Source organism: Ixodes scapularis, unplaced genomic scaffold, assembly GCF_016920785.2.
Source record: "Ixodes scapularis isolate PalLabHiFi unplaced genomic scaffold, ASM1692078v2 PGA_scaffold2__306_contigs__length_199485367, whole genome shotgun sequence".
NCBI lineage: Eukaryota > Metazoa > Arthropoda > Arachnida > Ixodida > Ixodidae > Ixodes > Ixodes scapularis.
Genome location: NW_024609857.1, coordinates 96675211 through 96690029, shown reverse-complemented (window position 1 = coordinate 96690029; position 14819 = coordinate 96675211). Strand labels below are relative to the sequence as shown.

Here is a 14819-nt window from a genome sequence, read left to right as displayed (position 1 = left end):
AAAATGTTGTCGAGCTCGAGCCGCGCCGCTCGCCCCAACATGCACCCCATGCACCAACCAAGCGGTGATGTCCATGGGGCTGGGGCTGCCGATACGACGAGACGAATGATGTAACATCGAATAATTTAGGTGGTTCTAATATTTCTACAAATAATCTTACACTACGTTTATAATGAAAAGATTTGCTGGACAAATTATTAGGAAAAATCTCAAGATTATATTTCTTTTTTCACGGCAGCGATGTCTAGCGGTCGGCAGAGGCGACACTACAAGTAATAGACTACTTCCATAAAGTCCTGCATGCAACACGGCGCGCGTTGCACTCTGGGAACTAGTTGGCCAGGGAGGAGGGTGGCATGGTTTCGGTTTCGATCGACACGTCGACAAGAGATTATACACAGAGAGCGTATCTCACGTTTCCTGGTCCCGAGAGCGTCGTTTGTGGTCTCTAAACTAACCTAAATGGCCAGACCTCAAAGCTTTAGCACAAGCCTGAAACGTATAGCTTGTCTTAACACATGCTTGCTGTATTTTTGTACTTGAGCCTTCCTGTTAGCGTTCCCATTGAGGTATGTGGACGAGCCAGTGCTGGGAATCTCGACGCTGCGAAGCTCGGGGATCTTGCTTGTGTACGAATCAACAAGTCGTAGCAACCAATAAGTATGCATACATCGAGCTCGCGCCTTTACATTAGTGTTGTTGATCAGGCAGTTTGTTTCGTGCGTCCATAGACGAAATATTACTTTTTGCAATTACTGTTTTTCTTAATATGCCTGAGTATGCAAGGTAAAACTAGGAGGCGCCATTGAAAAGCTCAATTTTAACACACTCCTTATCTCTTCTCTGTACGGACCCGCAGCACTGCACGAAGTGAAGTCCCCACCCGCTTGCATTCCGCTAATATTCAACATCGCGTACGCGCATAAAGTTATCCTGCAATCATATAGGCAAATTCGCACATACAGATCGTTTTAAGAAAGCAAAAGTCAAGCACTTGTGTGAAGAATGTCGCACCGTTCGCCGGAAGTGCGCCGGACGGGTGCGCCAAACGAACGAATTCAAAGCGCGTTTGACGGTTGCTAATGGCCATAATATTTGTTATGTGTTTGCTTTCTTCCTACCTGAGTATGCCTAGATACTTTCAGACACACCGTTCAGGCACAGATCTTGGGCGTCAGTAAAAGGTCGTCCAAAAAGGTCTAGCGAGGAGTAGGGGACGCTTGTTAGGGCCTCCGTCGTAGCTAGCCGATCTCAGCGTTTGCGAAAAGTTAATCTTCTATCAGCATAAAATTTTAGTGGGAGATATATGATGACACGAGGAAGACATCATAGTAACTTCTGTGCAGTAGTGAGGTCGAATTTATTACGTTTCCTTAAAAGTTCATGCGTAAACGCTGGGTTCAACTTTGATTCCCTGTGAGGATGCGGCTTGCTTTTCGCCCAATGAAGTAACAAGAAGCGGACGCTTGGCAAACAAAATACGTGTAAGGCTCCAGATGAACAAATTTCAGTTTTAGTTCACTGGTACTAGACGGGATTATTGAAATTGAGCTCAAACACGCAATCGTGGGGTGAGGTGAATAGGCCACGATATGTTGCATACGCACGCACAATATCCGGTGCTTCGGGAACCAAGGAAAGTGCCCCGGTCTTCGTTTTGAATCGCTCGAGAATGAGTGTATTGTATGTTAGTGAAAAGTCAGATAATCGAAAGCGCAAGCAGCGCGTTCGGTCACGGCGTGATAGCATGAGATGAAGCTGCTCAGTCGAAACCAAAACTAATGGCCAACTAGTTCCCAGAGTGCACTGCGTGGTATTTCGCCGCGATGGGGCGCGTCGGTTTTGGAAGAAGTCCATTGAGCAGCTTGCTACGTTGTATACACTCCGTGCGGGAACTATAGGGGGCGCTTTGAAAAACGCGCGCAGCGCCGCTAGCGGAGGAGCTGGCGTTCGACTGTGAGGCGCGTTCAGCAGCCTGCGGCGCCTTTTCGCGTGCCAAGCTGTGGCGGCGGAAGCGCGCACGGACGAAACTTTTGCTTTTTGAGCCGATAAGTTGAGGGTGACGTTGCATGAGTACTGGGGTAGACCTAAGAAGGGCATCTAGCTGTTCTCCGCTTCTTATATATTGAGTTTGAGTCGTTATTTGGGGTAATTTCTCTAGTTGCGGCCGAAAAGGAGTTGGAGCAATTTTCCGAAAAACAAGACGGCCGCCACCTTGATTGCTCTGGGTGGGAAGTTTATTTCGCTCGTCACTGTAAACCTAGGACTGCTGGAACGATGATATTTGGAGGCGAGTGAGATGTTCACTAAGTTTGTGCACGAAGAGTGCCAAGTTTCTTGCAGGTGTGAAAGCTAGGTTTCTAATGAATAAAGAAATAAAGCTGTACGGGATATCCAATATTCGACCCAAAATGTTGTGTTATAGCGGGCTGTGTTTTGGCAGATTTGGGCACACAGGTGCTTGGTCTTGCCAGTAACATGACACAGCACTTGTTATACAAAAACAAAAGGTGGCATAGGGAAACCAGGTGAAAATTTGGTTTGGGCGGCGTAACGCAATGGAACCGGTTTTGACCATGAAAAGGCTGTCAAGAGAACACCACTGGTCGGGGGAGGTGGAGACTTTAGAGGTACGAAGGGACTAGGGTGGACTGTTCTTCCAATTGAAACAACTTTACGAAAGGTGGCTCCAAAGCCGAGAAAACAAAGTTGTCGGCCAAAACACGGTTTGGCCGCCAAGGGCTTCTGCGGTCTGCTGTTGTGTAATAACCTGTTGTGCGAGGTGCTGATTTTCGGCGCACAGGTACTTTAACATGACCGTCACTTGGCACAACACTTATTATAACAAAAAGAGTTGGCATAGCGAAACCAGGTGGAAATTTAGTTTGGGCGGCGTAACTAAATGGGAACTGGCTTTGACCGTCAAAGGTTGCCAGATAATACCACTTATCGTGGGAGGTGCACACTTTACAGGTAGGAAGGGACCAGTGGACGGTAATTCCAGTTCGAACCACTTTGCATTAGGTGGCTCTAAAGCCGAGAAAAAAAATTGTTGTCCACAGAACTCGGGGTGTCAACGTTTCCACATCCAAAAGGAGGCTGATCAAGAAAGAAAGCACACCACATAAACTTCCATACTCAAACGTCGATTCTCCAGTAATTCCGAGTTTCATTGTTGTTTTGTTTAGATTTATATTTGTTACTTTTTTTACCGTTCGAATCTTTCTTCATGAAGTACAGATTGCGTGCCATACTTGTCCGGAAATATCATCGACACGGACGATGGGGACGAAACTTCTTTGGAGGGCATTCCTCCAACGAAATTGGCATTGCATGCCCGCGAGTGTGGGATGGCGTTTCAGTTCGTCCCATCGGCGCTAACAGATGTAGGCGTTACTGGTACGAAAACAAACGCAGAGCGCAAAGCGGCAGTGTAGCTAGAACATGTCAGCCGTGCCGACACAGTGGCAGACATGATCGGGAGACCAAATTTCTCGCGTCGTACGGCACGGCTCCATCGTTGTCGGTTTTTCACAAAACATCGGCGAGGTGAAAAACTGTGAAACTTTGTCTCCACGAGATACGACGCATAACTATTAAAGCACTTAATGACGCAGCACAGGCGGCAAGCACTTCATGCTGTGAACCCAGCGCAACCGCACCACTCCGACTTCAATGCGTACCAACGTACGCGGCGTGGTTTCGGTTTCGTTTTCTCTGGGGCTCTCACCGCCTACCTTCGGTACCGGCCGCGCGGCGGCGCGCCAGTCGCGTTGCACGGAGTGTATACCACTCCATGAAACACTTATTGCGGCTGCGAAGCGCCCCCAATGTCCACTTTTCACGTTTACTGTATTACTCTGTGGTTGCGTTGTCGAAGTCAGTGCCACCGCAGTCCAATTTTATCAAAATGATCATTACAGTCCTATAGCAGGTTACTTCAAGCCAGGAATAGAAAAAAAAAATATATATATATATATTAAAAAAACACGCGGCTAAAAAATATTTTAACGATGACAATGCGGATGATTACTGTACTACGGTGTTCGAGCCGATTTTATCTTGGAGTCATTCTGTGTAAGGCAAAGTGATAATTTCAAACCCGTGTAAGCAATGCGATGTTTTTGAGAAAACCTACAAGATCCTGGAAAGTCATGGCAGTATTTGTTTCTGAAGGCCACGATCCATGTACCTGTTTTTAATGCTCGATTGTTTAACGTCACCAGCGTGTCTTTCAGAATGGTCCAGTCGACCTCGAAGGACGAAAGTTCGAGCTATACGTGTTAGATAATTTCTGTGGTTATTACAAATTGTGTATGCCTTTATGCCTTTGACAACTCTTGCGTTTGGTAAACATCAGTGCTGTTAAAATATCAAGATTCATGCAAATTTTAGTTCCTTTCATTGCCTACCGATTGGCGCCTTTTCTTTCCCGACAGAATCTCAATATTTAAAATGACAATCAAATCTACAATTAATCAAAACAACGGGGTTGTCGCACGGCCAGAGTTAAGTTCGTTCAACCACATATTTTTAGCCGAAGGAACTAAAGTTAACTGACCATTATTATGTCGAACACATGTCCGAACCGTGCTCGGCTGGAGCTCACACTACCTCGTGTACCTCGAATTTGTAAGAGACCACACTCCGCTTCACCATGCGATAGACCGCAGCGGCCGCTACGAGCCATCGGAGCCAATCCAATGACGTGTGAGTGTCACATGACTCTCGGGACGGACGCAGCCACCCGCGGGATCTGTAGTCGTGGGGTGCATTCGCCGCTCTGGATTGGCTGGGATGGCTCACAGCATCCGGTGCGGTCCATTGTAGGGTGAAAGGGAGTGTAGTCCACATATTCTCGGAGGTTCGGGTTGACCTGGACAAACAGGACGCCTCCCTCGATACGTAGGCGTTTAATTCGGTGCTCGCTAATAAATCAGTGATTATCGGACACGACCTCACCCTTTGGCGTCTCCGTGTTTGGAAAAGAATTATAGCCAAGATGAGGGCTCTGATTCTTGCTTGAGGCAAAGAAGCGCCGTCGTTCTCGGTAGCCACAATCACGGATCGAATAGGTTCACATTACTGCTGATTCGCTAGCCCTAAGGCAGCACTAGAGACGTTTTGCCACCCTGCTAGCCAGATATAAATGTTAATCCATTATGATTTGTTGTTGCTGTTCTTTTATTCTAGGGGGGGGGGGGGGAAGCTGAAATGGCCGATCCTGATTCTGGTTTTGCGCAAATTAAGAGTCACGCGAACTTTGTGGTGTGGAAAACAAACGTGGGGCGTTTGCAGTAACCTTTTGAAAGCGAGGAAGCAGTTTGTCTGACGTGTCACAAGCTGTCGATTTCCTGCTGTTCCTTGATAGAGCATGTCGACAAGAAGACGTCGGGTCAGGAGGTGGTGCAAGTACATATGTGCATCAGAAACTTTCTCGTATTGCCATCGACACTTCGAGATGGTGCTCTGCCACGCAGGAGCTTGTAACCATTAGGATGGCCGTCCCAACGACACAGAAGAGACTAACTTTGGTCTTGGCGTATGCAAGACCTGACAGGACTTAGGACATCACATGGATCTATCTCGCATCTTAGAAAAGAGTATCCGGAGGACTACATGGTCCTGGGTCGGGGATATGAACACACACTTTGAAGATTGGGCTTCGAGCAGGCAGCCGAAGAGAAGGGCAAATCTCGTCGCCACCATGAATGCGGCGGGGGTAGCGTTGCTTAACAACCTGAGTAATCCGACAAGACATGCAAAATCGAGGAGGCAATGAGACCCCATTCTCTCGTTCCTGCTGGTACAGAGGACAACTACGAATGTGAAGTCATGGACTAGGCATGGGGATGCGATCACTTTCTGAAGGTTATGTAACCAGCTGGGGGCCGCAAGGTCTCGAAGGCAAGGGTGCAAACTCACATCATAACTTGGGCCAAGTTTCGTGGTCTCTTGGAAGACGGGGATGGGACCTTTGGGGTAGGACAACATTGCTGCGGCTCTCAAGACTGCCACAAAGGTGGCGACAGATGTTAGGCAAGTATCTTTGGATTTTCTCCCTCCTGACTTGTATCTTCTCAATCTCTGTGACAAGAGAACTGAAATTCTCACCAACTTCAGGAAATACAGGAGCAAGCTGTTTCCTGAGGAGGTGAGTCACCTCACGCAGGAAGCCAAGAGGTACTCCAGTCAACTAGGGGCTGAGAAGTGTTAAAGTACCGAGAATATTTAGACAAGTACAGTGACATGGAAACCGTTTGGAGAACTGTCAACCGTATGTTTGGGAAGTAGAAAATGGTTAGTTCGCTCGCTGCAATTTCTCTATAGTCAAACGAGCCGACGGGGGACATATTGAACAAGATTGGCGATAGCTTCGTTCCCCAACCCACTGACAAGCCTAAAGGCTTGTCAGTGGGTTGTCCAAGCTTTATTAATCTTCAATTCGCGGATTATACGCGGATATCCGCGTATATACGTAGTAAATTGGCGGGTCGTGGATCGGCTGCGGATGTCAGGGGCTGCCGGATGCGGGTGTCCGCGGATCCGGATCTAAATTTTGCCTGGTGGCGTTCAGTTCGTCGACTGAATGCCACCGGGCAGTTCATCGAAAAATCTGAGCCGTTTCGTCACACACAACCCTGCTATTTTCGTAACAAACTATTTGCGTCTCGCCTGGATTACAGGGGGGAGGGGGGCATGGTTTTGTTAAGCGAGCCTTAGTGAATCGCGGGCTAGCTTTCAGCGGCTTAGTGAAGAAATGCGTTGTCGACAAAGCGTCACAGGGGCATGTGCCCACAAAACGTACAGCGTCGACGAACCGTGTGTCCATGAAATGTATATTCATGAAGAGCTGTCCACTAAACGTGTTTCCACAAAACGCGTTTCCAAGAAACGATAGGGATCCTAAGAAAGATCTGATTCTCCCTGAATATCGCTTCAGTTAGTGCGTTCTATCTCGTCAAAAATGCTATCTATAGAAAAAGTAAAGAATACAGGTCATCAATCGTCCTGAGAATGCTAGTACATTGGCAGGAAAAGAGCGGAAGACTTTCTCCGGGCAGAGTGTCGCGGACTCCTCGGACGATCACATAACTGAGATCATTTTTCATTCGACGCGGATGCAGTGTATCGGGAAGTCTGATCGTTTTTAATATAAATACGATGAAACTGATAATAGTAAAATGACATCCCCTTTGAATAGTGACCCGAAGATTTCTTTGTACAAAGATAAGCAAACATCTCAAAAAGTGTTAATTGTATTTTTTTTTTTCATTCTCGCTTGATGTTTTGATATACAATAAATGCCTGGATTGTGAGTCGGATGCATGGGGTTACACATTTTGCGGATGCGGTTCGGATACGGATACAAAGTATGCGGATCGGATACGGATACAATAATGTAAGAAGTTTGCGGATGCGGTTCGGATGCGAAGCAAAGTCTGCGGATCCGGATCGGATGCGGATAATCAAACTGTTATCCTCGCAGGGCTCTATTTATAAGCCCACTTGCAAGCCTGTTGATGTCATCCGGATTGAAAAGCAACCCCTCACTGAGTGGGAGCTGAAAGCTGCGATAAAGCATTGTTGAACCAAGAGCGCTCTGGGAGAAGATGGGGTCATAGTCCACATGCTCCACAATGCTCATGTTGCACGGCACTCGTCACACCGATTCCTAAAACCGGCAAGCCAGCCACAGATCCGAAAAATAGTCAAACCCGGCCATATCCCTCACTTCTATTATGGTGAGGCTCATAAAGAGAATAGTGCTGGCGAGGATTCAGCACAATGCAAACGCCAAGGGGGTTTTCCAGACAGCACGGACATGCTTCAGAGCCGATTTCAGCACATATGATCGCCAGTTCATGATCTACAAGGACGTTGAAGACACAAAGGGGACAAGGAATCAAATGCAGGTAACCGTGTCAATAGACATAAAGAAGGCATGTGACAGTGTCCCGTACAAATCGGTTATCGAGAATATGTAAGAGCAAGGCTTGCACGGGACAGAACTCGTTCTTGTGAAGACTTTCCTGAGAGGAAGGAAATACACGATCAGGGCCGCTACAAATAAGACGTGGCCACGGAAGGCAAGGAAAGAAAAATTGCAGTTAATAAAGGCGACAGCACTGTTCCCGCAGGGAACAGTGCTGTCGCCTTCACTATTTAATTTGGTGATGACTCCTCTGGTGTGGAAACTCCATGAGCTACACCATTTGAATGTAACAGACAGTATATGCGGACGATATCGCTGTATGGACGTGTATGGGTAACGAAGAAATCAATGAACTGTTCTGCAGGGGGGCTGGATACCATTTCTTCCTACCGGGAAGAAGCCAGCATGGCTCCGGCTACAAAGAAGACCAAGTACACTTTCTTTGGTAGGGATGCGAAAACAGTAAGGTCGACCTTAGATTTGCAGAGATACCCGACACGTCCAGGCTGATGCAGATATCACGAGCCTAAAAGTGAAGTTCGGATATGGTGCAAACCTCGCTGACAACTGGCTCAAGGAGTTCCTGGTGAAATGGGAGAAGGTGCTGAGTCTGATCAGGAGAATCTCTGGCAAACTTGGTGGAGCAGGGGGGTTAGACGGCTAAAAAGCTTGTCTGCGTCACCCTGGTGTTAAAAATTACGCATGAGGCGAGATTTTATCCGCTTGGCAGAGGACACATATTGATATTTGAGACGATGTTTAACGAAGCAAGAAGGGTCATCCTGGGGTTACCCGGGAATACTAGGAAAGAAGAGCTGAAGGAATGTCTGTTTCTGCTGGAGATTACGGATCTCTTGAAGCTGCAGGAAGCAGCCCACAGGACAAGATTAGAGCACGTGGCTGAGGGGCGTAAGATTGGAGGATTCCTAGGGTTTCGTATCCAGAAGAAGGAGCCTCTCCCTCCCCCAAGGGCTTTATGGGACCTCATTGATCTTATCCATGCCTCTAAGCCTGTGCCCGAGAACATGAATGCTCAAAGGCACCAGGAGAGAAGATAGTATTTTGGTCGACAAAACTTAAAAAAAAACTGGGAGAACTACTTTTTGACGAGAAGATGACGGTCATCCACGCTGTCGTTGGTGTTACGAGACATGGCTGGGCGGTCTTCGCTGTTCCCTGGTGACAAGAGTATCAATAATGGCGGTCTGAAGCCAGCTGTTTTGGGTCGGAAGAAATTACAACATGTTTGGCTGAGTTCACGGGTATACTTGCAGCACTCAAAGCCTATGACGAGGTTGAATGCAAGACCAGCCAACCTTATAATCTACGTGAAAGGTCAGGCTGGGCTGGGAGATCTGAAGAGACTGAAGCCTATGACAAATCCTATGGTGACATCTCTTTTCGACAAAGCACTGGCCTTGTACCTTGGGTACCAGGGTCAGCACAATATGAGCTCTCGGGCACGAAGACATCCAGGGCAAATCGACAGCTCACGGCTCAGATTCAGGCGCGTACCCTCACGTCTCCGTCCCTCTCGAGTCATTTCGTGGTGTCCGGCGAATCAAGATGAACTTCACTGTGCAAGTACGACCCGGTAAGGAAGATCCACTGGGCTTCTCAGGAGGGGAAAAAGTGCTGCTGCAAGCTGCAAGCGTGACGAATAACCGCCGAATAACCGATCCCTGAACGCCGCGCCCCAGAAAGCGCAAGTAGATGGTACTTTTCCGCGGAATCCAATCCGAAAGAGCGGTCACGCCGTGGTCTAAGTACATCGTAGACTTAGCTCAATTCCAACGATTGGAACCCTTCTCTCTCCTCTAGACCCTAGATGCCAGAGGTGCAAGGAAGATTGAACCGTCCCGAAATTTCACCACATCCTGTAATGCTCTGGCTAGTCAAAGAGGAGATGATTAGGAGTCTTTTCGGGAAGTTGAAAGACCCCCGAGCCTCATGGATTGGACGCATCCGGCTGGGGACTCTCAACGAAGGACTAATGTTCTCAGGTCACTCTTGGCTTAAGTTGCAGGAAGTGGCCTGAAACACTCCATATGACAATCTTCACCTCCTCAACCATCATGTCATATCTCACACATAAACGAATATTCCAGGCTCGGTGCACATGGCCATCGCATCATTAGGGTGAGGACAACTCTGTTTTGATCTCCTGTAATTTAAGTTGGGGGATCGGTGGCCGAGTGGGTTTGCGCACACCAGCTCAGAGCACGTGGAGCGAAAGCTCGCGCTGCAGAACCCAGGGATCCTGGGTTTAATCTCCACCCCTGCCCGTTTCGATCTGGATGAGTATCGTACCGGCGTGCGGTAATGTATCACCACTGTGTGGTGCACGTTAAAGACCCCAGGCTACCGGTTGTACTGCACTGGTTAAATTTCTCATATACAGCTGAGAGACTCGTCGCCCCTTGAGGCGGACCAAGTTCTTGGCTGTATAGACATACATACCATTTTTTTTGTAATTTATGTTTAATAAACATTCCCTCGAACTCTAACTCGATTTGTGTCGTTTTGGATGCAAACATATTTATGTCTAATATTGGCAATTACCAGCCCGTTTGTATTTTGCTCTGAAAGCAATAAAGCTCGAGGTCTTCTATTTTCACGGAATGTATCACATAAAAAACAACACTTCGCTGGCAGAAAGAAAGAAAAAAAGAAAGGAAAACACGTGTGCGGGGAGGGAGGGAGGGAATGTTGTCGCACTATTGTTCGTGGGGGTATATCTGCCCCTTGCCTTTCCGAGGGCTTGAGAACTAAGAGCACGCACTGCTTTTATTTTCTGACACTGCACATTTTGGTTTTGCAAACATTAAAATCACCGGGAGACATACGCACGTGTTCAAACAAGGGCATCTCCATGTTTAAATCGATGCTTATAGATTCCCGTCTCGCCAATAAATGGGTGATAAAAAAAAAAGATTTTTGTGTGTGTGCGTTTTTTTACTACGCATTGCGGAACGCTAAATATCCACTTGCGGTTCAGACCAGAGGTCAAAGCTTCAGAGCTTGGAGTTTTTTTAATTCAAAAGTTACCAGCGACTTTCAAAATTTCAATAGGGAAATGGGGGCCGTTTCCTGCAGCCGACGTCATTCATTTGCACGCACTTGTGGGCTTTGTCAGCTGCCACTTTCTTATTCAAAACTTCCAAAAATCGCGCATAACTTTTTTTTTTTTAGTCCGAGAAACACAAGATTTCTCAAACCTCGGCGTCTGATCCGGACCGCGTGCGCTACATTTGGGTGGGGAACGAGCTTTCGGTTAGGGGTATAATTAATTTTCGCAATAAGAAAAAAATAATTTTGAGATGCATTTTGTACATGATGTAATTTCTTTAGGAACTTTCGTGTGGTGATCACAGGTTGATGCAGCGTTGACCGGTATAGATAAACACTCGACTATATTTCATTAAGGTTAGCTATGAAAAAAAAAAAAGTTAATCACGAAAATGACACAACGTTCCAATATCGAGCCAATGCATGGATCTTCTATTACGCGATGCACGGAACAGTGGTGTCCAATGATGCAAGCGCGAAGGACGTCAACAGGAAACCCCACGCACGCCCTTAATTCGTGTGTGGCGCGGCACTAAGTGGTCTCCGTTTAGAAAGGCGTCTGTCTCGTCCCCGTCCCCCCCCCCCCCCCCCCCCCCCCCCCCCAAGTGAAACCCTCGGCAGCGTACGCCGTCCACTTAAAAACGACGGCGCGGTTGCCAAGAAGAGCGCGTCGAAAAATGGCCGAAGTCGAGATTGGGGGGAGAGGGGCAACTATCACTGCGGCTAATAGAATATCTCTTTCTCGCTCTCCGTTGATTCGTAGGAAGTAAGCGCGGTGGCATAACACTCCCACGAAAAATAAGTGGACGAGGATGGTGCTATTGTCACAAAGAAGCGCCGGGCGTTGCGAGCCTCCGGTATCTTATGATCGTTTCACAGCCTATGAGATTGCGCTATCGTCCGCTAAGAACGCCGACGGGCGAATCACAAAGCAGAAAGAAGCGTGAACACATTGAACCACGCCCCGCGTTTCTTTAAGCTGTCAGTGAGTATATACACTCGCATTTTGAAACGATTGAACGTACTATTACGCATGTTTCAATCGTCATCTTTCAATTCAACCCAACCGAGGTAACACGCATGGTGACGGACCAGTGGCGATGAGCTTTACGAAGCATCGTCCGCAACCACACTAAGTTTTAGTTTCAACCCCAATACACGCAGTTTTCGTGTACAGATTGCTCGTGGCAGATACCCTCTATTGTGTGAGATCAAATTGCGTAATAGGCTCACATAGAGCAACGAAAAGAGCTGGGTAAGCTATAGGAAGCTCTGGGGGCATTGTTTCGTTCTGTCGTAATCTGTTTTAACATTTATGGAACATGGAAAAAGCGTTTCCTGGGATTTCAGAATAAAGCTTCAGATAACTAACAACCATGATTCTAAGCACCAAGGGCTAGATCCAGCGCCGTAGTGGAGATCCCCCGATACAAAGGGGTTAGCCCTAAATTCAAATCTAAATCCAAAACTTGCATGGCTTAAGTGTCGCTCTACTCCGAAGTGTAGCTTATTTAGTGGCTCTCTATAGGCCCACAGACACCGTAGCATGCTGCGGGTGTGACTATAGAGTCACTATACTACAAGCTACGCTCAAAGTATGGGCAATCCATTCCCCGCCCTTGCGATCGCCGCTATTTTGCTGCTTTGCGTAGAGCGGGTGCACCATACCCTTTTCAAAAGTGCGCGCTGTCACCTGTCCGTCATTGCTTGATCACGTGAACTCCGAGTGAGCACCTATTGGACACGAGGGCTGCATCAGCGTTCGGCGTGAACTCGGGTTCAATCACGCGCTTCATGTCCAAGCGTGTCCAAGTAACATTGGCAACATGTCCAAGCAACATTGGCGACCGCCAATGTTGCTCGATGGACCTAGAAAAGGGTCTGTTGGCGGCAAGTATACAATTCGAAAATGCGACTTCGTGGACTCCAGGTGACCGTGTTCTAAAGCACGGGCGATAATATTTCGCCCAGTCGCGGACCGTTCGAGCATTTCTGGAGGACGGCGAAGAATTTTCCGTGATTTCAGATAAAGCCTCGGATAACTGGAAACAATGATCTTAAGGAGCAAGATGGCTGAAGCGTCGTTACCCTGAAGCGTGGCTATATTTAGTGGCTCGAGCTGTGACGACGGACACCGGTGTATACACGAACTCATCTTTGTTACGTCACGGCACGGTGGTGGCGCGTCGGGCGCATTTCCGGTCTGGGGCTGTGGGAGGAAGCCGCCATGGGGTATGTGCATTCCTGTGTTACTTCGGAAGAATCCGGACATAAGCCTGCCTTCTCGTGAAAACGCTGCGACTGGGGCTTTACCAAAGAGTCGGGAAAGGTTTGAAGGTCAGGTTTCATGCGTTTTCTCCCTGCTCGTTCGTCCGAAAACGTGAACAGGGGCCGTTCAAAAGTAAAAACAGACGCCGTCGGACCACGATTGCTTGGGCGGGAAGCACTTTGGATTGAATTCACAGATACTTGTGGTCGTCAGATTCATTCGTTTTGTTCCAACATGGACGCGGGAAAACCGTCAAGTTGCATGGACCACCTGTGGACTACGTTCAGTGCGTCATCACGTTCAAACGGCCGCCTCATCGTTCGAGCTGTCGTCTGCTCTCTGAAATGCTTTTGCTTGTCGTCTGTTCGTTCAAACGGCAGCGGCCCGTAGACCAAACGTTGATCCGGTAATTGCGATAAAAAGTGCAGACCTCAAAAGGCGTTTAAGTTTGAAGATTGCTTCGTGTAAGTGGAGCTCGAAGTAAAAAGTAGATATAAGGAGACGTTGATAATTGTAACCAGTGGCCATCACCGACTTGTTGTGCCTGATTCACTCGGTCCGATTCTGCTTGCGATTTCAGTATCGATGTCGACATCTCAGTTACGGTTCAGGCTTTTGCAGCCCGAGCGACGTCATGACTGAAAATAGCGAGCAAAACTTCACCATGTAATTCAGGCTTTCACGGGGACGGCGACATGCGCCGTCCCCGTGAAATGAATCGTCGCATGTTACATTATTCACGGCAAGTTTTGTGGTGTAACGAGCCTCGTCAATTTCGTTGAGACCGCTCAAGTAGTCATACATTGCCAGGAAGACGCAGAATCAACAATTCCAACACGAAAAAGAGCGCGTAGACTCATACCGATGCCGACTACATCCCATTCCAATGGTTTGTTAATGGGTGACGGCAAGCTTCTTGCCCACACCCCCATCCCACATGCGCGGCGTCGGTGGCGTCCGCTAGGGGCGCTCCGGTTTGTTTGTAAACATGAGTTCGTGGGCCAACTCACCAACCCACGGAAGCGTGAGGGCGTAGGGCGTCTGCGTTCTTCTCGTTTCACGGCGTCTAAAACACGATCGTACTATAAGCTTAGATAGCGCGTGCGGTGCAACTCTTTGTGATTACCGACGGTGACCGCTGGAGCCTTTCCATACGCTACACTTCGGAGTAACGACATTTGAGCCGCCTAAAATAACCGTTGCGAGCCATCTGGAGCGATATATAAAATTGCGGGAAACGTTTTTTCTTTCTTCAGAAGTACTTGAAGAATACGAGACAGAGCAAAACAATATCGCCTGAGCTTCCTGACACCTAATAGCGCCGTGAAGTTTTGGGTGGCGCTCCCTGATGGTTCTCGCTCCCGACGTCACGACGAGGATCTGGGCAGGCATTATCAGTGTCCATGAAGGTATCATTTGGCCAATCGCGAACTTCGACTATACAGCGACGCTTTTGGTGGCGCACGTCGCTAATAAGGTTCTGGAAGGCGTACTTTCAATTCGTAACGATCGCCATTGGCGCCCACTCGGCCCTAAGCACCAATA

The 14819-nt window shown here is 48.0% G+C and overlaps 1 long non-coding RNA gene across 1 annotated transcript in view; it reads right to left on the bottom strand.

Moving 5' to 3' along the window:
- The window catches only part of LOC121836770, a 51547-nt gene extending 37128 nt beyond the window's left edge, over window positions 1-14419 (bottom strand). Inside the window, exon 1 of the long non-coding RNA XR_006077992.1 lies at window positions 14285-14419. This is a non-coding gene — a long non-coding RNA (uncharacterized LOC121836770). The remainder of the gene's footprint in view (window positions 1-14284) is intronic.
- Between the last annotated feature and the right edge of the window lie 400 nt (window positions 14420-14819).